Raw genomic sequence first — 25,000 nt, 5'->3', positions numbered from 1 at the left:
CTGTTTGGAAGTCTATTCACCTATGGCTATAACTGTTTGTATGAAACAGATAGTAATAGAATCTCAAACCCATCTAAAAGAGAAAGAAAGGAAGGAGAAGGGGGGAAAAAAAAGTCCTCTATTATTTTCTTGCTTCCCTCTGCCACTCTTAATGGTTTAGATGTCTTCTTTTTACAATTTTGTGTTTATTCCGTTTGGAATGATGGTAGTGATCACCTTTCCGGTGATGAGTGGTCTCATTTTTGTACATCCTCCTTCTTCTCTATTTAGAGTAGACCTGTTGATGTTTCTTTTAGCATGGGTTCAGTGTTGCTAAACTCTTTTCGTTTTTGCTTGTCTGTGAAGTTCTTTACCTCCCCTTCTATTCTAAAGGATAGCTTTGCTGGATAGAGTATCCTAGGCTGCTTCTTTTTGTCTGTTTTGTTTTGTTTTGTTTTGTTTTGTTTTTCATTCAAGAATTTCAATAGATCTTGCCACTCCCTTCTGGCCTGTAGTGTTTGTGTAGAGAAATCCGCTGAGAGCCTTATGGGGGTTCCCTTGAAACTCACTCTGTTTTTTCTCTTGCCTAAAGGCGTTTAGGATCATTGCTTTATCCTTGACTCTGGCCATCTTGATTAAGCCTATGTCTTGGTGTGGGCCTGTTTGAGTTCTTTCTGTTGGGTACCCTCTGAGCCTCCTGGACTTGGATATCTGATTCCTTCTTTAGATTTGGGAAATTTTCAGTCATGCTTTCTTCGAATATCTTTTCGGTCCCCTTGGTTCTTTCTTCCCTTCTGGAACCCCTATTGTGCGTAGATGGGCACGCTTTCGAGGTCCCTTAGGTCCCTAAGATGGTTTTCGTTGTTCTTTATTGGTTTTCTCTCAGCTGTTCTGATTGGGTTCTTTCTGTTGTCCTGCCTTCTAGGCACTTATTCGTTCTCTGCGTGATCTAGCCTGCTTTGGACAGCCTTTAGACCAGTTCTCATTTCAGCAATGAGTGGACCAGTTCTCCTTTGACTCTTCTTTATAGCTTCGATTCGTTTTGACGTATAGTATATCTCTCAACACTATCTCTTGGAGTTCCTTCAGGACTTGGATCACTCTTTTTGGAAATCTTGATCGAGCGGGCCATCCACGTCTATTCATGGATCGTGCTTTCAGGGAATTTCTCTGGCTCTTTTAATTGGGAGTGGTTCCTCTGCTTCTTCATAATGCTCCTATCTCCTCGGCACTGTGGCTTAAGGAGTATCAGTTATCTATTGGTGTCCTTAAGGAGTTTATGTATTTATCGAAAGCCTAGGCAGGCATAAAACTTTAAAAGAGAGAGGGGGATAGGGGGGAGAGAGAGAGAGACAGAGACAGAGACAGAGGGGAGAGGGAGAGAGGGGGGTGGGGGCAGGATGTTAAAAGAATGGAGAAAAAAAGGTTGAAAACAGTGTACGATCAATAATAGAAGAGCAAGTTGAAGCAGAATAGCAATTGAGCTGAGACGTCTTCTAAAAGCCTTTAAAAAACAATAGAAAAGATCAGAAAATAATATACAATTGTTTCAAAAGTAAATTTTTAAAGGTAATCGGAAATAGAACAGATTTTAACAAAAGATAAAACAGAGGATTTTAAAAGACGGGAGAAAGAAAAGGTTTGAAGACAGTGTGTAATCATGAATAGAAGAGTAAGTGGAAGCAGAATAGCGATCGAGTTGAGACGTCTTTAATAACCTTAATAAAAAGGAGGAAAAAAACCGAGAAACAATATTTGAAACCTGTGAATAACCAGTAACAGGAGATCAAAACAAGAGGAATGAAAAGGGAAGGTGGTGGATGTTTAAAAATAATAATAATGAAAAGACTTGAAATGAAACATTTAAAAGGGATTAAAACCGTAAACGTATACGACTGTTCAAAAAGTAAAGGTTAAAAAGGTAACAGAAGGTAAAAACCCGATGTAAAAGAGATTAAAAAGAAAAAGAAAAGAAAAAAAAAAAAAGAGGGAAAAAAAAAAAAAATAAAAGGATGTGTTCTCCTGGAGACGGTGCGCTCTTAACGGTTTCACCGAGAAGTCTTTCTGTCGTCGCCCTGTTTCGTGAACTCAGCTTGCTGTTTCCGCGGGCCCTCTGTCGGCGCCCTCGTCTGTGCTGCCCTCGGTGCCTGTGGGCAAGTAGATCGCGCCCCCTCCTGGCACCGCGGTCGGATGCTGCGTTCCTGCCGGGAAGGAGGGAGGGTGGCTGGCCGCCTGCCCTCTCCCGGCGCCGGTCGCTCCGCTGCTCTGTGCGGCTGTGTGCTCCGCCTCGGGTCGGCGCTCCTCTCCGTAGGTGGGCTCGGGGAAGACGGTGGAACCGCCCCGCCCCTGCTGCATTCCAAAACTCGGCTCCTTCTTAGTCTTGGTGGCGCGAGTTCTCTGAGGTACCGGGGCAGATATATAATATCTGCCTCAGGCTGAAAACGAGTCTCAGTCCTGCCTAGGAGGTTGCAGAGCCCCCGGGTGCGGATTCGAGTCTCGGCCCCGCCCCCGCTCCCGCCCCCGCCCGCGCGCTGCGCGCCGCGCGCCAGGGGCTATGGGCGGCTGTGGCTGCGCCCCGCCTCTCTTCTCGCGAGAAGGGCCGGTGATGGCGCCGCGGGTCTGAGGAGATGGAGGCTACAGGCGCCCCTCTCCCCAGGGCACACCGGCCGTGTTGCTTTGCCTTTCTTTCCCCGTAATGGACGGGTTTGGGGGGGCGGGTTGTTCTGCTCTGTATCCCCTCCCGGCCCACGGCGCGTGGTGCCGCCGCCACGGTCCTCTGCCCGGCTCGTGCGGCCTGTCCCGGCCCCCGGCTGCGGCCTGCGACTCGGGCTGGGTGTCGCGGGGACCCTCTGTGCCCGTTTTCACTTGGGGTCGGTCGGTCAAGGGGCGCTCCGGGCAGATCTGAGACTCGGAGGCTCCCCCACCGTCCCGTCGGCCTCTCCGTTGGAGACGGGGAGGTCTGGCGAACGAGCCCCTATTCCTCCTCTGCCGGGCCCTCCCGCACTGTTTTGCTTTTGACTCTTTCTTTTCTCCTTTTCTCCTACCAGATTTTGGGCGTCTTTGTCTTTCGAAGAGGGCGGTGTTCTGTCGGAGTTCCGCAGGTGGTCTGATTGGCCGAGTGGGGTCCGTCGATGTGAGTTTTGGTGTATTTGTGGGAGAGGGTGAGCTACGAGCGTCCTTCTACTCCGCCGTCTTGCTTCTTCTCGGGTATTTTTGAAGAGTAGGTGCTGGGGATTGAACCCTGGACCTTTATTTTTTGCATGCTAAGCATGGGCTGTACTGCCTGATCTCTAGACCCTCCCCACCGCAACCCCCCCCTTTCCCACCGCCTCCATAGTACTCGATGAATCTCCTACCTAGATATCTATGCTTCCTTGGAATAGGGCCGTCGTTTTCTTCATCGGATTGATGCACGTCTGTGGATTCGTCCTCGTTTCTCTCCACTGCGGTGGGTGGCATCGGGGCGTGGGGTGGGTGGAGTGGCGTGGCTGGGAACAGTTCTTCACGTGTAGAGGTGGAGCGGAGCGATGAGGATGGTGACTGTTCGGTGTCGCAGCCGGGGTGATGGATGGTTGATGTCTTTGCGTCCGTTGTTGATGGAGGCCTGTGGTCCTGACTTGGAAGAGGACTCGGGTGACCAGAACAGAGCCCGTGTGGGGTCGTTGTGGAGGGAGGAACTCCACCCCCCCCCCCAGCCCCAGCCAAGGCACTCGTACCTCATCGAGGGACGGTCGGCCGAAAACAAACGAAAGCTGTCAGAGGTTTGGGGGTGGGGGTGAAGGGGTGGGTGTGTGTGTCTGTGTGTCTGTGTGTCTGTGTGTCTGTGTGTCTGTGTCTGTGTGGTGTGTGTGGTGTGTGTGTGTGGTGTGTGTGTGGTGTGTGTGTGTCCCCGTTCCCCGTACCACGGTCTCTGGTCGAGGCCTCCCCCGAGCGGAGAAACGCACGCCAGGCCGTCCGTGCTCCTGGTTGTCCGGCCGCGTGTCCCTGCCACCAGAGATCCCGAACCGTCCCGCTCGCTCCCCTGCCATGTGCCATGTGCCACCTGCCTGTCGGCCGGGCGCTATTTTAGACCCTGCGAAGAAGTCGACCGGACGGACGGGCCCGGGCCGAGCCGAGCCGAGCCGATCTGAGCCGAGCCCGTCCAGGCTGGGGTGGGTGGTGCTGGTTCAGAGGAGTGGGGTACAAGCGGGAGGCGGGCGTCGATGGAGGGGAGGGGGAGGGGGAGGGGGAAGGGAGAGGAAAGGGGAGGGGAGGGGGAGCAGGGATGACGATGGTCTGGGGCTTGGCGTGTGGGGTGGGGTGGGAGGGATGGTAGCCATCCTATGACTTTCTCTCCCTACCCCGCCTTTTGCAAGTCTGTTAGAGTGACAAGGTGGTGCTGGTTCTGGCTGGTGCACACCATAGTGATTCTGTTCTTCTTTTTCCTGGTCTTTTTCAGGACCCTCGTCCCGAGGGGACTGAATCTAGTGCCCTGTGCTGCGCGGTACGACCTAGGGGTCGAATCTGCAGGAGAGGACTTACAAGGATTTGGAGGATCCTGGAAAAACTGCTACCATCCAGAATCCTACATGGATGTTCAAGATCTTGTGGATGGACGGACGGACGGAAGACGGATCGAATGGAGGCCCCGCCCCATCCCCTGGACCCCCTTGGCCCAGGAGGATCGTGATGGGTCTGGAAAGGACTCTTCCGACGAGGGTCCTCGGGATGGACTTTTCTCGGTCTGCGGAAGGTGTTTCTGCACAAAGAGGAAGAGAGGGGCGTTCTCGGCCAGAGAGCCCGAACCGCCTCCTTTCAGGGATCCGCTCCAGTCAGGGTTGGGGTCGGGTCAGAACGCAGCCACCGACAGCTCCCCTCCCTCGTCTTGGCTCTCCAACTTGGAAACCCTCCTCCCTGCCCCCTCACCCATCTTCTCGTCAGCCGGCCTCCAGCTTCCCCGTGCCAAACCACCTCTCTCATGCTGCCGGACTTTCCTCCTCCTTGGGCTGCCAGGAAGCTCTCCCGCTCCTCCACGTGCTTTGGCTTGGAATCCCTGACAAACACAAGCGGTGCTGGTGGGCGGGGCCGTGGGGCGGTGGCAGAAGGACTCCCTTCATCTTATGGAGCGATTTTTTTCTCCATAGAGGTGGCGATTGAGAAAACACATAAAATCACTCAGAAGAATACCCATGTGTAGTATCCCTGACCTAGATCCGTTCTGTCTGTCTGTCTGTCTGTCTGTCTGTCTGTCTGTCTGTCTGTCTCTCTCTCTCTTCTCTCTCTCTCTCTTCTCTCTCTCTCTCTCTCTCTGCCTCTCTCTCCATTTCGCTATTCTCTGTGTGTGTGTGTGCGCGCGCGCGCATGCGTGTCTGTCTGTCTCCCTTGTCTCTCTTTCCTCTCCTCTCCCCTCCTCTCCTCTTCCCTGTTCTCCCCCCTTCCCCCTCACCCCTCCACTCCTCTCTTCTCCCCTCCACTCCTCTCCTCTCCCTCTTCTCCTCTCCCCCTCGCCTCTTCTCATTTCCCCTCCCCTCCCCTCTTTTCCCTCCTCTCCTTTCCTGTCCTCTCCCCTTTATCCCTCCTCTCCTCTGCTCTTTCTCTCTCTCTCTCTCTCCTCTCTCTCTCTCTCTCTCCCCCTCCCTCTCTCCCTCTCCCCCCCCTTCACTTCCCTCCCTCCTCCCTACCCCCCCAACCCCTACCTTCACAGGGCCTCATAGATTGCAATCGGTTTCCATGAAATGTGATGAAGAGGGAATGAATTTTAGAATGATATCCCCATGCCATCGAATCCTTCTTCCCCAGGGATAGCGACTTATTTGTGGTCGTGTTTGTTTTGTTTTTCTTGTTGTTGTTTTGGGGCACATCGAGGGCGCAGGAGGCGTTGGGAGTGAGGGTTGATGTTTCTCTTTCTGTCTGTCTCCTCCTTAGGACGGATTTTAAGAGGAGGGAGGACTCACAGAAATCTACCATCTTGTCTCGTACTGCAGCTGTGTTTGAGCTTCCTATACGATCTGGGCGGAACACTCCCCACCCTCACCTCAAGCCGCCATTGCCGCCCCCTCAGCCCCCTGCACCCCCGTCCAGTCCCACACTTGGGGCGGTGGTTGGGCATGGGGGGATGTTGGCGGGGTGGTGGTTGGTGGGGGGTGGGGGGGTGGAGGAAACCAGAAAACAGACCACTGTGGCACGTGGGTGACTGGGGCTTCAGGGTGAAGGAGGATGAATAAAATGGCCGGAATTAGGCTAACGGATTGCTTCTTCTTTTTTTGGCGGGGGGGGAGGGGAGGATCATTAGGTCATTCATTCATTCATTCATTCACTCATTCATTTGCTGGGGGGGGTGTCATTCGGTTTCTTATGCTCGCCCTGAAAACGGTCAACTGTCCTGACTGACTGGTTGCTGCTCACGGTTCCAGGCTGTTGTTGAAACTGGAAGCTCTCGATCTTACTGTTTCTACTGTATTTCACTCATTGAAAGTCATCATCATGCTGGGTCCTCTGAGTCTTTCTCCGAGGAGAAGGTCGGTCACGGGACTAATGACCTGACAAAATAGCCTGAGTGACCAAGAGGCCACACCTTGAGTGCTTATGAGATAACGAGATCTAACCACCAGCCTCTATAGAATGGGTCACCTGGAGGCATCGTGACACCATTCTGAGTCTTCTGATGAGAAAACGATTCTGTGGATGGTGATCGATGCCCGATTGTTTGAGCTATGGCTCTAGAACCACCCCACCCACTCCATCCCCAAGGTGGGTACACAGTTTTGAAGACGCTAGCCTGCTGTGAATCCCCTTTGCCCGGCAGAGTGATTAAAATGGCCTCTTTGCTTCTAAGCTCCAAGACCTTGTCTCTGGATTCTTGGGCTCGTCGGGGATGGGGGCCGATCTTTTGGCAACAAGCGTGCTTCAGAAACAGCGGATGCCCGAGAAGGACACTCTGCCTCTCCCTCTTCTTCCGGGCCTGAAATGGGGAGGAAAAAAAAAATCGCTTCCCCTGGAAGCTGGAGTCCGGAGCCCGCCATCCGGAGGGACTTCTGGCTTGGCCTTCTCCTGGGGTGGGGGGGGGAGGGCACGACACTGCACGTGTTCTTTGTCAACTCCCTGTTTCTCTCTTCTCGAGTTATCTCTTTGGGACGGCTCCCACACTGGGTGGAAAACAGACAGACAGGCTGGTATGTCTCCCTACCCCACCCTTCGCCCCCAAATGACTGATCTCCTGTCCCATCAGAATCACCACTTGTTTTCCAACGTGGCTTTCTTGGATCCTGGAGGACTTGTAAAGGAAAAGCCCAGCTGGGCTAACAAGCTAAAGTCACAAATCTAAGTGTGATAAGTGTCCGTTTACTGATCTAAGTTCTGCTGGGCTAACTCGTAAATCTGAAGTTTAGTGTCAGTTTACTGGGCTAACAAGCTAACTCGTAAATCCAAGCTCAACAAGTGTCAGTAACGTGATCTGTTCCAAATTGATAAGCTCCAGTGTACTGATCCTTTGCTTTTTGTTGTTTGAGTCTTATTGGCGAATAGACCCATATTTGTATAACCCTATGAAACCTCATGTGCACGTCTTGGAGGTGCTCAGAGCTTCGGAGCAGAAGCCCCTCTGAGCCCGCGGCGTAATAAATCTGAGTACTCCAACCCTCAGAGTGGTGCTTGTTTCTTGGCTGGCCTGTCATTTCCGTAACAGACTGATATCAACTTAGAGCCAAGATGGGCGCAGAACTGAAGGAGCTTCTCGGCTGGCCTAAGAAGCCTGTCGTCGTGATGTGGAGGCATTCTTTACGAGGGACCTATCTGATAAGTGCTTGACCGCCTTTTGGACTTTGAACCAACTTGGAGATAGGAACTAGGATGAGAGGGCACCCGAAATAGCTCAGCAAACTCTTCTCCATCCTTAGAAGACAGACAGACAGACAGACAGACAGACAGACAGACAGACAGACAGACAGAGTGTGTGTGTGTGTGTGCGCGCGCGCGCGCGCGTGTTTGTGCGCGTGCGGGGGTGTGGGAGAGGGAGGAGATGACGTCAGCGTACTGGACACTGTTTCAGTGACATGGGGAGTGCTGTCAACTAGGAAGGAACGTCATGTATTCTTCAGCCTTGTGTCTGTACAGGTGGGTACACTCAGGGTTCCAGAAAGGATGGGATATTCCTGGCAGTCGTCTACTGCCCTGGCATCGAGGGCTGGCTGGCTGGCTGGCTGGCTGTCATCCAAAAGTGGAGGCTCTCGTGAAAGGGACGGAACCGAGTCCGAGGAGATGCCTCCTTCACTGACTTTCATGCAAACACAGTGGACCACAGCCTCCGGAAAGAGGGGTGGGTGGCACACGTGGCCCCAGTCTGTTCTGTCCATTCGGCAAATGGCCTGGGTTAGGGGAAACCCAGCATGGCGACCATCCGACAGGCCGACCCACCGACCCACGGACGTGCTCGGTTTCTCCCAGCTCCCTGGATGACCTCCCCCACCCACCCCCACCCCACCCGCATTCCTTCACCCACCGTGGTGTCTGGTGTCAGGGCACTTGGAAGATGACTCCCATTGTTCAATAGACAGGGGCAGGAAGATTCCTATAGGACCGCAAAAACAGTCAACTGGCCATACATACATACATACATACGTACAAACTTTTTGTCCCCAGAGGCCTCAGACCTCCTCTCTCTGGACCCGCTGAACCCCAGTAACTGGCCCCCATTCAACTGCCACATAGTAGGCGGTCATCCAGACGTTCTTGGGATGGTAGGTATGACTTCCAAAGGGGTTGAAGCCTTCCTTCCCCCGCTGCAAGCCTGATGCCCTCAGCATGGCCAGGACACTGCTACAAACAAACAAACAAACAAACAAATAAACAAACAAACAAACACACACACACCACCACCACCACCACCACCACCACCACCAACAACAACAACGACAACAAAAGACAAACACATGCGTATGTGACTTGGGGACATACTTTCCGCAGCCTCCAGGGACGAAGGCACTCGCTTCACTGGGTAAATCCTACGAGGCTTCACTAAAGCGCTTGCCAACTTACTTCTCAGAAGGATCGATCTCTGCCCCCATCACCCGCCATCATCAGGCAAGGTCGTCAGAATCCATGGGAGGTATAGACTAGAAGAAGAAGTAGAGGAAGGAGGAGGAGGAGGTGGAGGAGGAGAATCAGTGACATGAGGTGTGTACGACTTCTTGTCTCCAAGAGGATTGAGTTTTAAATTTTTTTCTTTTCAGATACAAGGGAAAATAAACTTTTGTTTTTTCCCCTTCCTTTCCTTTTAGAGGCGGACACCCACATGGTAACTATCATACCTCTGTCAGCAGAATGGAACCCTTTCTCTTTTTCTCCCTCCCTGACCCTTCTGGATTCAGAAATCCTCCGTGAGGATTTTTCTATTCTTGGCAGCAGAGTTATTAGCATCATTGACTTGGAGGCAAAAACTTAGGTTTCCATTAAACTGGGATAGACATGCATGGATAAGAGATACTAGTGCTACTCGTTTTCCTTAGGGTTCCCCTGTGTCTGTGGGGCGTGTGTGTGTGTGTGTGTGTTGTGTGTGTGTGTGTGTGTGTGTGTGTGTGTGTGTGTGTGTGTGTGTGTCTGTGTCTGTGTCTGTGTCTGTCTGCCTGCCTGCCTGCCTGCCTGCCTGCCTGCCTGCCTGCCTGCCTGTTTATTGTAGGAACTCTCTGTCAATGGAAGTATAGTTGACTTACAATGTTGTGTTCATTTATGACGTACGGCATAGTGATTCACTTATTCACACACACACACACACACACACACACACACACACACACGTATACTTTTTCAGGATAGGTTATTACAAGCTATTGAACATAGTTCCCTGTGCTAGACAGTAGGACCTACTTGTGTACCTAGTTTGTATAGGGTGGTTTATATCTGCTAATCCCAAACTCCTGATTTATCCCTCTGCCCTCCCCCGTTCCTCCACCCTACCCTGTCCCTGTGTTAACCATCGGTTTCTTTTCCATGTCTGCGAGTCCAGTCTGTTTCTGGTTTGTAAATAGGTTCCTTGGAGTCTTTTTAAAATGGAGTTATTTATGTATGGATGGGTGTCTTGACTTACTTTCAGATCCCATCTAGAAGTGATGGCATAGGATATCTGTCTTTCTCTGGGTGACTGACATCACTAAAGCTACGGAACGCTTCACGTATGTGTGTGTGTCGTCCACGTTCAGGGGCCGTGCTGATCTTCTCTGGATGGTTCCCGTGTTAGTCGATGTGCTGTGGCAGCAAGCGCTTGCCTTAGGGTTTTTGTCTCAACCTGAAAGCCGGCCCGGAGACTGAAAGTCTTCTAGTTGCCTCCACTATCTGCCTAGACCATCTCCACGAACGTTTCCCATTTTCTCTCACCCTTTTGTCTTGGCATCATTGAGTACTAAAATGCTCCGTCTCCTGAAGCCCTGCAGACTGAAGCTGGGCAACGGGAGGTAAACGTCAGAGAAATGGGCCACAACAGCTCCTGTGGAAACCATCCTAGGGCCTGTTTTTGGAGGAGCCGCTCAGAGAGTTGAGCCGAACACCCCAGGACATCATCAGAGGCATTTCATACTGCTCGAGCCGTTTCGATGACCCCGATGTGTGGAAATCTCCTACCAGACTGACCCCCTACTCCCGGCCCTGAATCTGGTTTCTCATCTGCTCCAATGATTAACCTTTGTGCTGTACTTTGGTTTTCCACACAAGTGCCTCTTAGGCGATACCTGACTGCTTGCTCCCTAGGCCTAGCTTCAGAAGCCCATCGACACCACCGCCTCCTGAGACGAGATACTACAACTGTTTCCTTGAACAGACCTGTTCTCAGAACTAAGAAACTGGGTCCATGAAACGCAGGCCCTCTAGGAAACTATTCCCTCCCTCCTGCCCCCACACCACACGCACGCATGCACGCTCAGACGCACGCACGCACCCACGCACGCATGGACGCACACGCACAGTCAACAGCCCAGCTTTTAATGTGTAAAACTTCCAGGGAAGTTACAGAATAGGGAAATGTTGGGGTCCAGAGTAGGCTGCCCCAAAATGTGCCCGATGGACTATGCTGAATGAAAGGGACTTCACAACTGGCCAAGGGGGAGGGTATAGGTCAGTGGTAGAGTGTGTGCTTAGCAAGCAAGCACAAGGTCCTGGGTTTAATCCCCAGTACCTCCGGTCAAAAATAAATACATAAAATCGAATTCCTCTCCCCGCCCCCCCCCAAAAGTATACACTGCTGTATGTCAACTCTGTCTCAATAAAACTGGAAGAAAAAAAGGAAAAAAAAAATGATTTAACAAAAGAAAGAAACAAACAAACAAAGAACTGCCCGAGGCAAGAGGAACACTCTGGCCCTCCTTTCTGCCTCCCTGGAAGCAGGGGAAAAAGAATTTTGTTTTTTTAAAGTCTCCCATCCCAGAGGAATCTATCAAGTCAGAGGTCTGCTTCCATGCCCTTCCATGATTCTCAAACGGTGTAGTGGGGTTTACCCCAGATTAGGAAAAGGAGGGGACTCCTTTGGCCTGAGACCAGGCGGAGATTCTCCCCCTCCCTCCCGCCTCCCTCCGTGCAGTTGGGACGGGGTGGCCTAAGGGTGGGGGAAATTGAAACCAAAGAACAAAAGCCGTTCAACAGAGAGGAGCCGGAGGCCAAGTCAAAGGCTCTGACCTGAGCACAGAGCTTTCTGCATTTGAATGAAGCGATTTGAACGAGGCCCCTGCCGAATGGATCCTCCTGACGTCCCCGCCCCCGCTTCCAGGAGACAGTCAGTCGATTTGGGGACCGATCGGTGGAGAAGGCCTGGGAGGCGGCGGCGGCAGGCGGCGCGGCGGCGGCGGCGGCGGCGGCGGCAGAAGCGGCGGCGGGGGCGGCGGCGGAAGCAGCGGCGGGGGCGGGGGGTGGTGGTGCGCGGGCGGGGGCGGGACCAACGGTCGCTCCAACTCTGCCTGCCTGCCTGCCTGCGGGGCTGAGGCCTGAGGGCCACGCTGGTTCCTGCCACTCAGGGAAACTTCTGCGGGTGTTGCCGAAAGATCGCCCTCCCCCACCCCGTCCCTGACGAGCCAAATAACCCAGAGACAGGGTCTTAGAGTTTAGAAGAAAAGAGGCAGCTTGATTGCTTTGCTGGGCAAAGGGGACTCACAGCAGGCTAGTGCCCTCCAAACTGTGAACCCGTCTTGGGGTTGGGGTTTCATGCTTCTGTGGACGAACAGGTTGGAGCATGAAAGGGAATCACAACAGGCGGGAGCACAAAAGGTGCTCATGATCAACAAGGGTCTCTGATGAAACTTCCTCCTAAATCTGGATGAGTGTCTGGTAACATGGGACCTCCTGGTGGTCTAGTAGGTCATCAGCCCGTGACCTTCTTTATCTGGTCAGACTCACCTGGTGGCACCAGCGCCACGGAGGAACTCGGGGTGGGGGGTGGGGGGTGGGAGGGGGCTGGTCGTTCTCCTGAGCTTATCCTCCCGTGACTCCCTTCCTGGGGAAAGACTCAGACGCCAAACATGATTGTCAAGTTGAACGATCAGAGGAAGGTCAAATCAAACAGTTAGAATCGACAACTTTAGCTGTTTTTAACAGTGGGCCTGGAGCTGGGAGCGGTGTCTGGTCAGTCGAGTTTGCTGATCGTTCTAAAAGCAAGCAGTAAGCATAAAGCCAAAAATTGGCTTAGCCTAAGTGCGGCCACTTCATGATTCCTCCTTCACTGGGGGCTGAGGCGTGGGGGAGGGCGGGGGGTGGGGGACAGGACTGAGGTGGCGGCGAACTTCTCCGTGAATGCTCGGAGCCGAACTGCTCTCTGGGCCGAGGTCTGAAAAAAGGCCCTGAGTCTCAGCTATGACAGATTCTCTCTCTTTCTGGGCACATGGACTGACTCGCCCCGCATCCTCCCATCCTGTCAGACCCTTTGGACACACACCTCCACCTGAAGAGTTCTTTGGCCTCGTCCAGAAAAAACAAACACACGCACGAACAAAACCAAACGAGCACACAGAAACCCTGCTGATCTCCTTGGACCCCATTCACTTCGGAGAGTCCCTCTCGTAGAAATCCCCTCTGCTCGATGATTTCACCACAGCCGCCTCCCTTTCTCCGGCACAGTGACCCCCCCACCCCCACCCCTGCGTGGGCCCTGTCCCTCTACCTATCAAAAACCAAACCCCAGGAGAAAAGAAAATCAGAATGCTGTTTTGAGCCACTGGATCTGTGAAAGGAACCAAACAGAAAGCTGAAATAACCAAACCAGCAGAACACCAAAAGCGAACAGACAGATACCCCAGAAAGAAGGGCACGCCGACTCTTGCCCCTTTCCTTCCTGGAATCAGGACATAACATAGATCTACACCCCACCCCCCCACCCCACCCTCCCCAGATGTCTTCTTTATGCCGGAACGAGAGTGACGTTCTTATTGTCAACGGTGCTGTTATGGAAATGACAGGCCAGCCAAGAAACAAGCACCACTCGGAGGGTTGGAGTACTCAGATTTATTACGCCGGCGGGCTCAGAGGGGCTTCTGCTCCTAAGCCTTGAGCACCTCCAAGACGTGCACATGAGGTTTTATAGGGTTAAGTACCAGCTTGGGGTATTCGGCCAATAGGCACGCAATAGCTTTAGCAACATCATTATCACGAAAGTAGAGGCAGTGAGGCAGCAAACCAACATTTCAAGGCCAGATATGTCTCTTTGAAAATCCAGCTGGCTAGCAAAATATGAACAGGGAATCAGCAAACCGGCACTTATTAATTTAGATTTACGAGTTAGCCCAGCAGAACTCAGATCAGTAATCCGACACTTGTTACACTTAGATTTGCGACTTAGCTTGTTAGCCCAGCTGGGCTTTTCCTTCACAGTGTAAAGCGGAGAAGGAGAGAATTCTGTACAAACAGACCTCGATGAAAAGAATCCTCACCCTCTTTTAGGCCCCCACCTCAACACACGTGCGCGCACACGCGCGCACACACACACACACACACACACACACATACACACATGCATGCACGCACGCGCGCGCGCGTATAGTTACTCCTGTTCTCTCTCTTTCTCTCTCCCTCTTCCTTTCTTACTGATTTTTTAAAAATGTTTACTGATAACACAGAAAAAAATTGCTTAAATCTTGTCCAGGAATGATATTCATTTTTGAAAACATGATATATATTGTAAAGGATTTGGGCTCCCTTAGAAAAATCCCAGTCCAGGCACGATTGTATAGCACCTCCTTTCACTTTCAAGTGTCTCATTTCAGACAATAAAGTAGCCAGTCATCTTCCTTATGCATGACCTTTGTAACTGGCACAAGTCAAACGGCACAAAATTCAGACCCAATCTCCTGATCCATATGATTCTCATATTCTTTTTTTTTTTTTTTTTTTTTAGCGAGTCCAGAAGCTATGGGTCTGTGCCAACCACCCGTGGCTGTTCACTATCCAGCATTCTTCCATTATCTTTATGTTGTCCTGTTTCTTGGAAGTATTAGTGCAGCTACTTTTCCCGATGGTCTGTCTCTGTCTCTGTCTCTCACTCTTTTCTCCTTCTTTTTTTTGGGGGGGGGGAGGAGGGGGGATGGGTTTGATTAGGTTATTTATTTATTTTAATGGTGGTTCTGGGGATTGAACCCAGGGCATCATGCATGCTAAGCAGGCACTCTAACAATGATCTATATCCTTCTCTACACGCCCCCCCCCGACCCTCCAGCACCCCCCCCCCGTCCCCGGCCAGGGCCTGTCTTTGCTCAACCCAATAGAAAAGCATTTATGTTTTGCCAGTTTCCTGGGTCCTTCTTTGTTTCATAAAACTGAGAAGAAATACACGTGGAAGTTCTCTCCTATGAATTGAACAGACTGAAGATCCTTTAAATAACCAAATGAGGTGGAAGTGCAGAGAGTACCATACGGGAACACACCGAGGCACATCGTCATCAAATTGACCAAAATTAAGGATAAGGAGAAAATATTAAAATGAACGAGAGAAAAGCAACAAATAACATACAAGGGAACTCCCGTAAGGTTATCAGCTGATTTTTCAGCAGAAACTCTACAGGCCAGAAGTGGGTGGCACAACATACTTAAAGTGATGAAAGGGGAAAACTGACAGGTAAGAATACTCTATTCAGCAAGGCTCTCGTTCAGATTTGAGGGAGAAATCAAAAGCTTCACAGATAAACAAAAGCTACAAGATTTCAGCACCATCAAGCCGGCTTTACAAGGAATGATAAAGGATGGTCTCAAGTCATCAAATCCTAAGGAAAGAGACCAAAAAGATGACAGAGAAAGGGAGGGGGGGGAGAGAGGGAGAGAGAGAGAGAGGGGGGGAGAAGAGGGGGGGGGGAGAGAGAGAGAGAGAGAGAGAGAGAGAGAGAGAGAGAGAGAGAGAGAAAGAGAGAGAGAGAGAGAGGGAGGGAGGGAGGGAGAGGAGACCTTCGAAAGATTGCTTTGCCTGTTTAGGGTCTTCCGTTGTTCCTTAAAAATTTTGAAATTGTTTGTTCTAGTTCTGTGAGGAATGTCGTGAGTATTTTGACAGGGGTTGCATGGAACCTGCGGGATTGCTTTGGATAGTGTGGCCATGTTGATAGTATTGATTCTTCCAATGCAAGAGCACAAGGCATCTTTCCATTTCTTTGTGTCATTTCAGATTCTGGAGTATAGATAACCTCCTCGATTAAGTTTATTTTTTGGCATTTTACTGTTTTTGACTCAATGGAAGTGTTTATCCAGTTATAAAATTCTGGTTTTTAAAGTGGAGGGGGAAAAAAAAAAAGGAAAGGAAGGGCCACAAATGGCAAAATATCCTTCTTTCTCATGGGTGAATTGTATTCCATTACGTGTGTGTATGTGTGTGTGTGTGTGTGTGTGTGTGTGTGTGTGTGTGTGTGTGTGTCCCCTCTTCTTTATCTATTCAAATATTGATGTGCACTTAGGATGCTTCCGTATCTTGGCAATCATAAATGATGTTGCTGTTAATAGCAGGGGTGTGTGTATCTTTTTGAATTCATTCTTCTTTTGTGGTTGGCTTTATTCCTTTGATAAGTATGTAAGTTTAAAAAGCTAAAGCTCTAAACCTTCCTGGAAACAATGAACAGTACATATATGTAAATTAAAAAATATATGTGCAGTAAAAACATTTTAAAAAAATAAATAAATAAAAAAGAACGAAGACAAGGAAATTAGCTATCAAGCCGTGAAAGACATGGAAGAAACTTAAAAGACATCTTACTAAATCAAAGAAACCGGTCTGAAAATTGTTACCAACTGTACAATTCCAACCAAATGACATCCTGGAAAAGGCAAAGCTCTAGAAACAATCAAAAGATCATGGTATCCAGGGGTTTGGGAGAGGGAGGGAAGGAGGAATGAACAGATGCAGCGTGAGGGATTTTTTAAGGCGATGAAATTATTCTGTAGGATACCATAGTGGTGGCTACATGTCATTGTACATTTGTCAAAACCCATAGAACGTACAACCTCAAGATGTGAACCGTCCTGTAAACTATGGACTTTGATGGATAATAACGTGTCCATGTCGGATCATCAGTTTTACCAAATAGGCCACACCGATGAGAGATGTTGAGGGGAGTGGAGGATATATGTGTGGGTGGGGAGGGCTATGTGAGAACTCTCTGTATTTTCTGCTCAATTCTGCTGTGAGCCTGAAACTGCTCTAGGAAATAAAGTCTAATTAATCAAAAACAAAAACAGAAACAAAAACAAAACACCCAAATGAGGTGAACCAGGATTCAGTCATCCAAATGGAGCTGGACGGCCAGTGGGAGGAACTTTGTTGCAGACATAGTCCTGTTTCAGGGAGGGGGACGTTGTCCCCTCCCTCTACACATCTTGAGTTCTCTGGGCTTGACTGATCCAAAAATGGACCCCAGACGGATCGTTGAGCAGGAGCGACAGGGAACCTACTGTCTTTCATTCAAGCACTCATGTGTCCCCCGAAGCAGGCAGCTTTTCTCCGTTTTAGGACAAGAAATCAGCCCTTTGTGCGAAATGGGCCGGGCTGAGAGCCTTTGGTTTTGGGTGACCCGTCCGTGAAGAATCGAGACGGAGTTTGGGTTTTGGGGAGGGGGGGAAGCCCCTGAAAGAAGTCACGAGGTTGGTTGGTTTCTCTAGGCTTCCGGGGCCTGAAGGCTCTCAGTGGGTGATCAGGGTGTTTTCCTAAGTCCAGATGCAGGGAGGGCACCCTCCACGGAAGTGATCGATTTCCCGCTTTCAGGGAGACAGAAAGAAGAGTCTGAGGTCCCTCTTGCGTCTGCTGGCCCCTCGGCTTCTTCGGTCACTCTCATTTCTAACCCATCCGTGTGCCACGGAGGCACATACATGTTTGGGGTGGCCTCCCCTGGGTCCCGACACCGGCATCAATGGGGGGAGGGGGGGCATGAGTGGTCAGAACTGTATCAAGCTCAAGGGCACCACCAACCGGTTTCAAAAACAAATCTGCCAGCAGCTGCTAGCCGCAGCCTGGTCGTTTCAAAGTTCCCGCCTTGCTCTTGTGGTGTGTTTTCTTTCGTTTCCCCTTCTCCACTTGCCCCGTGGGGTAGTCTGATGACACACACTTCCAGTGCTTCTTTCTTGCATCTGTGTCTCCTGGGCTGCAGTCCTAAGAGCCCCCCCCCCCCCATCCCCGCCCCCCCCCCAATCAACTCGTTTCTTTACCCTCCACCAGGTCTCCTGGCTTGGAAATCTCGGCTCACAGCATGTGTCTCGTGTCCTCTCTGAATTCACGGGCCCAGCCATCCACCCTAAGGAGACGGAGGGAGGGAAGGAAGGTTTTGACCTTGGCGACCTTCCTTGCCGGCATCCTCCGGATTTGGGACCCTTCAGTGCGCACCTGCCACCCGCCATACCACTCTCACCCTGAGGCCTAGCCCTCGGGGCTCCGTCCACGCGGAAACCTGAACGCGGACGGACCTGGACGGTGGGCGGGGTGGGGGTGGGGGTGTGGAGGGGCTTGCTTCATCACTGCCGGAACCGTGGAGGCGACCGGGACAGACGCGTCCTTCAAGAGGTGAAGGGACACGTAGCCCGGGCTAGGTCCGTGCCACAGCATGTGATTTGGCTCTAAAAAGGAAACCAGGGACCCGTGGAGCCGAGAGACCTGTGGGAGACAGGCGGGGCCGTTTCTGCGTGCCCCTGACTCCCTGAAAGAAGCCAATCTGAAAAGGTGGCATCCTGTAGGGTACCGGCTCTGGATGACATTCATTCTCAAAAGGGCAAAAGCCCCAGAGAGGGTGAAAAGATGAGTGGGGTCGGGGGGTGGTGGTGGTGAAGGTTGTCTGTGTGGGTGTGTGTGTGTGCGGGGTGTGTGTGTGTTGTGGCGGGGGGTTGTTGATGAATAGGTGGAGCACAGGGGACTTTTAAGCAGCGAAACTCTCCGGTAGGTAGGTCCACGATGGGATGAAAACCAACGTGTTGGATATGGCAATTACCTAAGATGGGGTGAACTGAAAGAACCCTTCTGGGTGTCCCGCCCCTCAGCCGAAGTTTAAAGTCCTTCCTAAAGCCAGAAGGTAAAGACACACGAGAGCAATCTGAGGGGCCATCGCTGAGGAGTAACAGCGAGGCCAGTGAATCCAGTGAAAGACTGACTGACGTGGGGGCCTGGGTCCCTCGGCTCGACCCCCTTCCCCGGGAAACCGAAGCCTTCGACGCAGGGATGCGCTTTGACACGCTTCTGTCTCATCGGAGAAGGCTTCTTCTGCCTGGCATTGCGTGACGGGGCCGAGAAACCCGTCCTCTCCTCCTCTGCGTGAGGTAGCGGTCGCTCCCGCCTTTGCGCAGCGTTGAAGAAAGCTACCAGAAACACGGTTCTGCGTTTCTCTCGATACCGTGGGCGAGCGTCACGGCTTTTCCTTGGCGTTCCACCATGCAGTCAGATAGCATTCTCAAAACTAAGCGTGCATGCAAATTTTCCTTTTCCTTTTTTAAAGTGACTGTCAAGAACTTAGGCAGCATCGAGTGAAAACGTTGGGCACCTTCATCTCTTGGTTTGTATGGAGCCAGCTAGGTCATCAGACCCACGTCACCATGATTTCTGAATTCTAAGATCCTTTCCAATCCATGATATTGTACATTCCTGGGTCATGGGATGTCACTATGGCTGATCAGGTCAAAGGGAATGTGTCCCTCCAGAGCGCTTATTAACACGTCAGTTTATTTAAACGACAACAAAGGAAATTCCCTTCGGGCGATATTCATTCCACACGCTAAAGGAAAGCGATAGGTTGTGTGCCTGAGCCCACACAGTGTGACGCAGGAACGGGGTGGGGGTTGAGGGAGGAGGAACTCTGGCTAGTGTCCGGGACCTAACGGGAGATAGAGTGGAGGATTTTTGCCCTTCTTCAGGGACAGGGTGAATCGGCCCGAGGTTGACTTGTGCGCTCAGAAAGAGGGCCTTTACCGGATGCCCCGAGCAAGCAGACTTTTCTTTTCTTCTTCTTCTTTTCTTTTTTCAGTTTTATTGACATAGGTTTGACATACAGCCCTCTATCAGTTTCGGGTGTACAGCACAATGATTTGACTTCCATAGACTGTGAAGTGATTATTAGGTAACTTTAGTGACCAGGAAACAACGATATGTTAAAAGGGGGTTTAATCAACAGAACTGCTATTTCTGATGATCATCTATTCCTAAGAGAAAGGACAGATGAACACTCCAAAATGCAGGAAGTGCATAGTCACAGAATGATGAACAATCTTTACCCGTGCCGACGTTTTGACGCCAGGATACGTGGAAAGCTGAAGTTTTAGAACATAGAAATATTGGCTCTCCATTTGACCTGGAAATCTCCTTGTTGGAAAGAAGCTAATTTCTCCTCCTCATCCTCGTCCTCCTCGTCCTCGTCCTCGTCCTCGTCCTCCTCCTGCCTTTTTAACTAAAAAAATAAAAAAATAAAATAAAATAAAAATTTTTTAACAAGAAGTTTTTATCTTTTTGGAGGGGGGACGGGTCATTAGGTGTCTTTATCTACGTTTCAATTAATTATTTAGATTTATTATACGTTTTCAGTGGTGGTACTGGGGACTGAGCCCAAGGCCTTGTGCATGCCTGAGCACGCCACTCTACCGCAGAGCTCTACGCTTTCCCAGAAAGGAGCAAATTTCTAAACATAGAACTGGATGAGTAGGTCAGCTTTTTGATCTCATAGAAGCAGCGGCCCAGTTCTCTGGGGGGGAACCCTCCTTATCTTGTCCATCTCGACAACGTCAGAAACGTCTGTCTGCATAGCCCACAGTGGCCAGAGACTGAGGCCAGGGGGCTGAATCAGGTAGAACTGAAACCGAATGGAAGAAACAAACAAACAAAAAAGGGTGGGGAGGGGCACGCGGAGGCCTTTTTAAACGTACACACTGCTGCGTGGTCTCCCTCGTCGAAACTCTAATTCGCAGCCTTCTTAAGGAGAAATATACACCTGAAACGTCTTTTTTCCACACAGAGTTTAAAAGCTTTCACCCTCTGAGCCGAAAAACCTTACCCGTCCCATCGGTTCTTTCTGAGTGAGTGGGTTCTCTAGTGTCCTACGCGTCTGCTGGGAAACAAGCTGCTGGAGAACCAGCAACTAGAAACCAAGCTGCACCAGCATTTCCATGAGCGTAAAATCTTACATTCACACTTACTTGCTTAAAAATGCACACGCCTGCTTTGTTTTCATGTTTTACACAGTCGATGACCTATAACATGTATGATGCTCAAGAAATTGTGTGAGGGGCAATCCTGAGATTGACCGTGAGGGCGCAACAGATGGCAGATATTTCCTTAGGGTAAAACAATGGACGGTCATGGGAAGCCAGATCATCCATTAACAGAACTTGGTTCTGGCAGGAAAGCATGTGGTTTAACCCCGGGGAAATATTTGCTATCTCGAGATGTCCCAGAGGCAATCACAGGATACACTTAGAAATTTTGCATCCCCCGAGGAGGGTGATTGTTCCTGGAAGGGATAGGCCTGAAATGAATCAGTTAGCCAGCAAGCAGAACTTCGTGCTTCTGGCATGAAATATCTAAAGCCCCACCTCTTTGATCGCATTTCTTTTTTTTTTCCCTGAGCCGTATACTCCCAATAAACAGGATGTCGACCAGGCTTTTGGCACTCTAGATCCACGAGACCTTGAGTCCCCTGGTCCATTTCGCTCTTTACTTGGTCTCTTTGTTTCTTAATTCTTGCGTCGCCCGTCCTCAGACACGGTCCCGAGCTGCGCTGGACGCAGCACCCGTCCTACCCGACTCGTGAGTGACCTATAGTTTTTAAATGAAAGCTACAAAATCTCTGGTCATGTCGATCTGCTGGTCTCGTCTGTATGAGACAGGGCAGTACCTGAGTTTCAGAGACACACACAGACACACACACAGACACACACACACAGACACAGACACAGACACACACACACACACACACCACACACACACACACACACACACACACACACACACACACTCTAAGGGAACAAAGAACAAAGAAAGATAGAGAAAGAAAAAGAAAAAGGCTCAGGGGAATAAAGGATTCGCTTGCTCTCTGTGACATGACCCAGTAGACCTAGTTGTCACGAGACAGGAAGCTCAACCCTCCGTGTTTACATTATCTGTTCCTGAGCTTTCTTGCAGAAAATTCTCATGCGTTTCTTTCCCCTCACGGAAGTCTTCTCTATTCCCCACAGAGCCTGGGGCGATGGCTCTTCACCCTGGAGCCGCCTGCGGCCGATCCAAGATATCGGATGATTTGTGGAAGTGATCAGTGATCCTGAGACAAAGCCCTTCCTTTAGGTAGAAAAGCATGGCCCCTGCTGCTCAGGGAGCTGGCACTCCCCCTCCCTCTCCCCTCATGCCACCTTCTCCTTTGTGCACAAGCTATCGCTTTCGCAAAAGAGCTTGGCTTGCCTGAGAGTCTTGTGGAAGCCATCCTCATTTCTATGGTACTGCCGTCCAAGGATCTGGAAAGGGCTCGGTCCCATGTATGCATGTATGCATGTAGGCACTTGTGTATGTCCCCGGCTTGTAGGCCTGGCATGTTTCTTCCTCCACATACACTTGCCAGAGTTCATTCATGAAAGAGCTCTATGGAACTGGTTTTCAAGGGAACATGCAGGCAGGGAATGCGAACAGGAAGGAACCCAAATGTTTTCCTTCAGGTTGACATGATCTAGGACAGATCCTTTCATCCAGAAAAGCAAATGTCAAGGGATCGGTCTCGTGAAAAGAGCCATGTCTTGATTGTGACGAGCAGCATTCGAGGTGAAACTTTTCGCCTCCCTAGGTTTACCCCGAATCCATTAAGTTCCTGTGGGTTATCTCTGTCATGAAACGTGTCAGCCAGGAAAAAAAAAAAAAAAAAAAAAAAAGAGTCTGGGAGCGATGGTTGGCTCGGTCTCAAGTCTCAGGAAGTGTTCACACCCCAAGCAGTCCGAGGGGGTAGTGTGTGTGTGTGTGTGTGGGAGGCGGGTCCATCTCTGAAAATTGGTGCCTCCTCCACGTAGTTTTTGGTCCCTTGCAACTGAAGCATCTGGCGACGTCCCTGGAATGTTTAGATCGTTTCCAAAGAAGATGAGATACGGAAGCGTTCGTTCCTGGCTCCATGAGTCGAAGGGGACGTGCTTTAATATCTTTCTGACAGAAAAGACTCGAGATCTGTCAGTGTGTTGGCCGACATGACTGGTATACCTTCGGAGGATGGATGGACCTACAGACAGACAGACAGACCGGAATACATACATACTTACTTACATACGTACATATGTAAACATACAATACAATACAATACAATACAATACAATAAAACAAAACAAAATGAAACAGAAATAAAATAAAATAAAATAAAATAAAATAAAATAAAATAAAATAAAATAAAATAAAATAAATTAAATTAAATTATATTAAAATAAAAGGATGCTGTGAGGAGAAAGTGTCTGTTTCTGGCTAGGACCAAATCGTGTCCCTACGTGGACCGGTTGGGAAAGACTGGTGTCCCAGATGGGTTCACCGTGACTTCCTCGTGAACATTTGCTGTGACCGATTCGGGCTTCGGAACAGTCACGGTCTCGTTCTGAGGAACGTCTCCTGGAAAGCATGTGGAGACCGTCTTCGTCTGCCGTCCTTAGGAAACGTTCCAGCAGAGCGGGTGTCCGAGAGCCTCTAGGGGCGATGGCTATGCTTCGTGGACGTCTGTCCCTCTTCAGGCCGAATTTCGTGGAAGTATGCTGATCTGGCCAGCCGACAAGTCTGAATGGGGGTGATTTTTTGGTAGAAATGCGCGTCCTTGGAGAGACCAGGGGAAGGGGAGCATGTCTCAGTGGAAACTCTCGTACAGCGTGATAGAGATGAGAATGCGGTTCTGTGTCATCATCTTTGCGTGCTTCCCGCCACCCTCCCCCTCCCCCGCCCCGCCCCGCCTTCCACTGATACGCTGGGCCACGTCACGCGTGCTTCGAGTTTTCTCCGATGGTTGGCCAACGCTCTTCCGACTCCCGTTGCCCATGGTTCTCCCGCTTTGGACTTGGCATCCTCGAGAACCAAAGCCCGCCCTTTCCCTGAAGCCCCGCCGAGCCGGGCTGAGCAGCTGGACATCTGCTGGAGAGAGGTCACTGCCGTGTCCCCTCTCGAGACCCTCCTCCTGCCCGTTGCTGTGGAGGCCACTTCAGAAAGTGGACCTGAACCCGCATTGCGTTTTTCAGGCCACCCGAGCCTCTTCGAGCCCGATGCCTAGACATCTTCCTGACTGGTGGCGCTCCGGACTCACACCCTGGGTTTCTCGTTGGCTTCAGCACGGACCTTTGTCTTCCTGGAACGAAAGACCAGACCGGTTTCATCAGGTGGAACCACCTGCCTGGTGGCGGGACTGTCGTGGAACCCTATGGACCACCCCGAAGTGTATATGCAGCCCAAGGGCGATCTCTCCAGTTGAACAACCATCGAGGCCCAAAAGGACCCCTGCCCCGGGAAGAAAGAAACTTTGACCTTGACCCTTAGCTGCCCGAACGAGAATTTGGATCAGGGTTGGGTAGGGTGATGGAGATCTCCCTTGGCACAGTTCCCGTGTGCGGGACTTTCAATGACTCTGTCTTCCTGAAAGGACACCCGCCCCTGAACACGCTGTCTCGTCATCAGTTTGTTTCCACGAGGGACGAACCGTCATTGTGTGCACGACAAAGTTGGCCGCTGCCTGTTTGGTCCGCCATCGCCCCGTAAGGGACCGACGAAGTGTGCGTCGTGACCAGTGACCGATTTCGGAGCCCGTGGGTGGTGGGCGGGTGTGTATCTGTTTTCCAGGTCACGCGCGACGCGGTGTGTCGTGGTGTGGCCCGCCCGGCCACCCCACCTCCCTTCCCCCATGGGAAAATCAAGGGAGAGTATTGCCCGAGACAGACGAAAGTGCAGCCACGAAACCTAAAAGGATGACCCTGGATGTCAACTTGGAGGTGGCTAGGAGACAGCTGAGCATGCATAGGATCACACTGCACTGCCACCGTGTGGGATGCCGCACATGTGTCGCCGTCGTGGTTTTCATCTCCTCCACCTATTGCCCTCACCTACATCCACTCTTTATCTCACTGAACTCTTTTTTTTTTTTTTTTTCCGGTAAGACAGTGAGAATTTTCTCTCTCTCTCTCTCTCTCTCTCTGTCTCTCTCTCTCCTACTCTCTCTCATAATTGACCTGACAATGGGATGTCCGTTTTCACGTGTCCAACATAGCGATTCGGGATTCTTCCATGTTCCACGATGATCACCGTGGTGAGTCTGGTTACGGATCCGTCACCGGACAGCATCATGACAATAGTATGGATTGACTCTACTCGCCCTGCTGTCCATGGACCTCCCGTAATTTGTGTATTTATTAATTGGAGTTAACTGGAAGCTTGTACTTTTTCCTCTCCCTCACCCATTGCACTCATTGTTCCTTCTTGGTATCCATGAGCCTGTTTCAGCTTCCTTGCATGTGTTCCTGCGTATTGTCTTGGGGATTCTGCCTCGAAGTGACAACATCCCTCTCGGACTTAAGTCACTTAGTTAACATCATCCCCTCTAGGTGTAGGTCTCTCCAGACCACGTGGCACTGTCCATTC

At 50.8% G+C, this 25,000-nt stretch overlaps 1 long non-coding RNA gene and 1 other non-coding gene across 2 annotated transcripts; both read right to left on the bottom strand.

Annotated features, from left to right (window-relative positions):
• Positions 1-8,567: 8,567 nt before the first annotated feature.
• LOC141576642 (uncharacterized) lies at positions 8,568-9,495 on the bottom strand. The gene is made up of 2 exons (XR_012505060.1): positions 8,911-9,495; positions 8,568-8,772 (listed from the first exon to the last, which is right to left on the bottom strand). It is a non-coding gene; the product is annotated as an uncharacterized LOC141576642 (long non-coding RNA).
• Positions 9,496-10,104: 609 nt separating this feature from the next.
• LOC141576657 (U6 spliceosomal RNA) lies at positions 10,105-10,213 on the bottom strand. Its single transcript, XR_012505074.1, has one exon. It is a non-coding gene; the product is annotated as a U6 spliceosomal RNA (small nuclear RNA).
• Between the last annotated feature and the right edge of the window lie 14,787 nt (positions 10,214-25,000).

The sequence above is a fragment of the Camelus bactrianus genome, unplaced genomic scaffold (genome assembly GCF_048773025.1).
Source record: "Camelus bactrianus isolate YW-2024 breed Bactrian camel unplaced genomic scaffold, ASM4877302v1 HiC_scaffold_154, whole genome shotgun sequence".
Taxonomy (NCBI): domain Eukaryota; kingdom Metazoa; phylum Chordata; class Mammalia; order Artiodactyla; family Camelidae; genus Camelus; species Camelus bactrianus.
The sequence above is the reverse complement of the archived record's forward strand: the minus strand, read 5'-3'. Positions and strand labels throughout refer to the sequence as shown.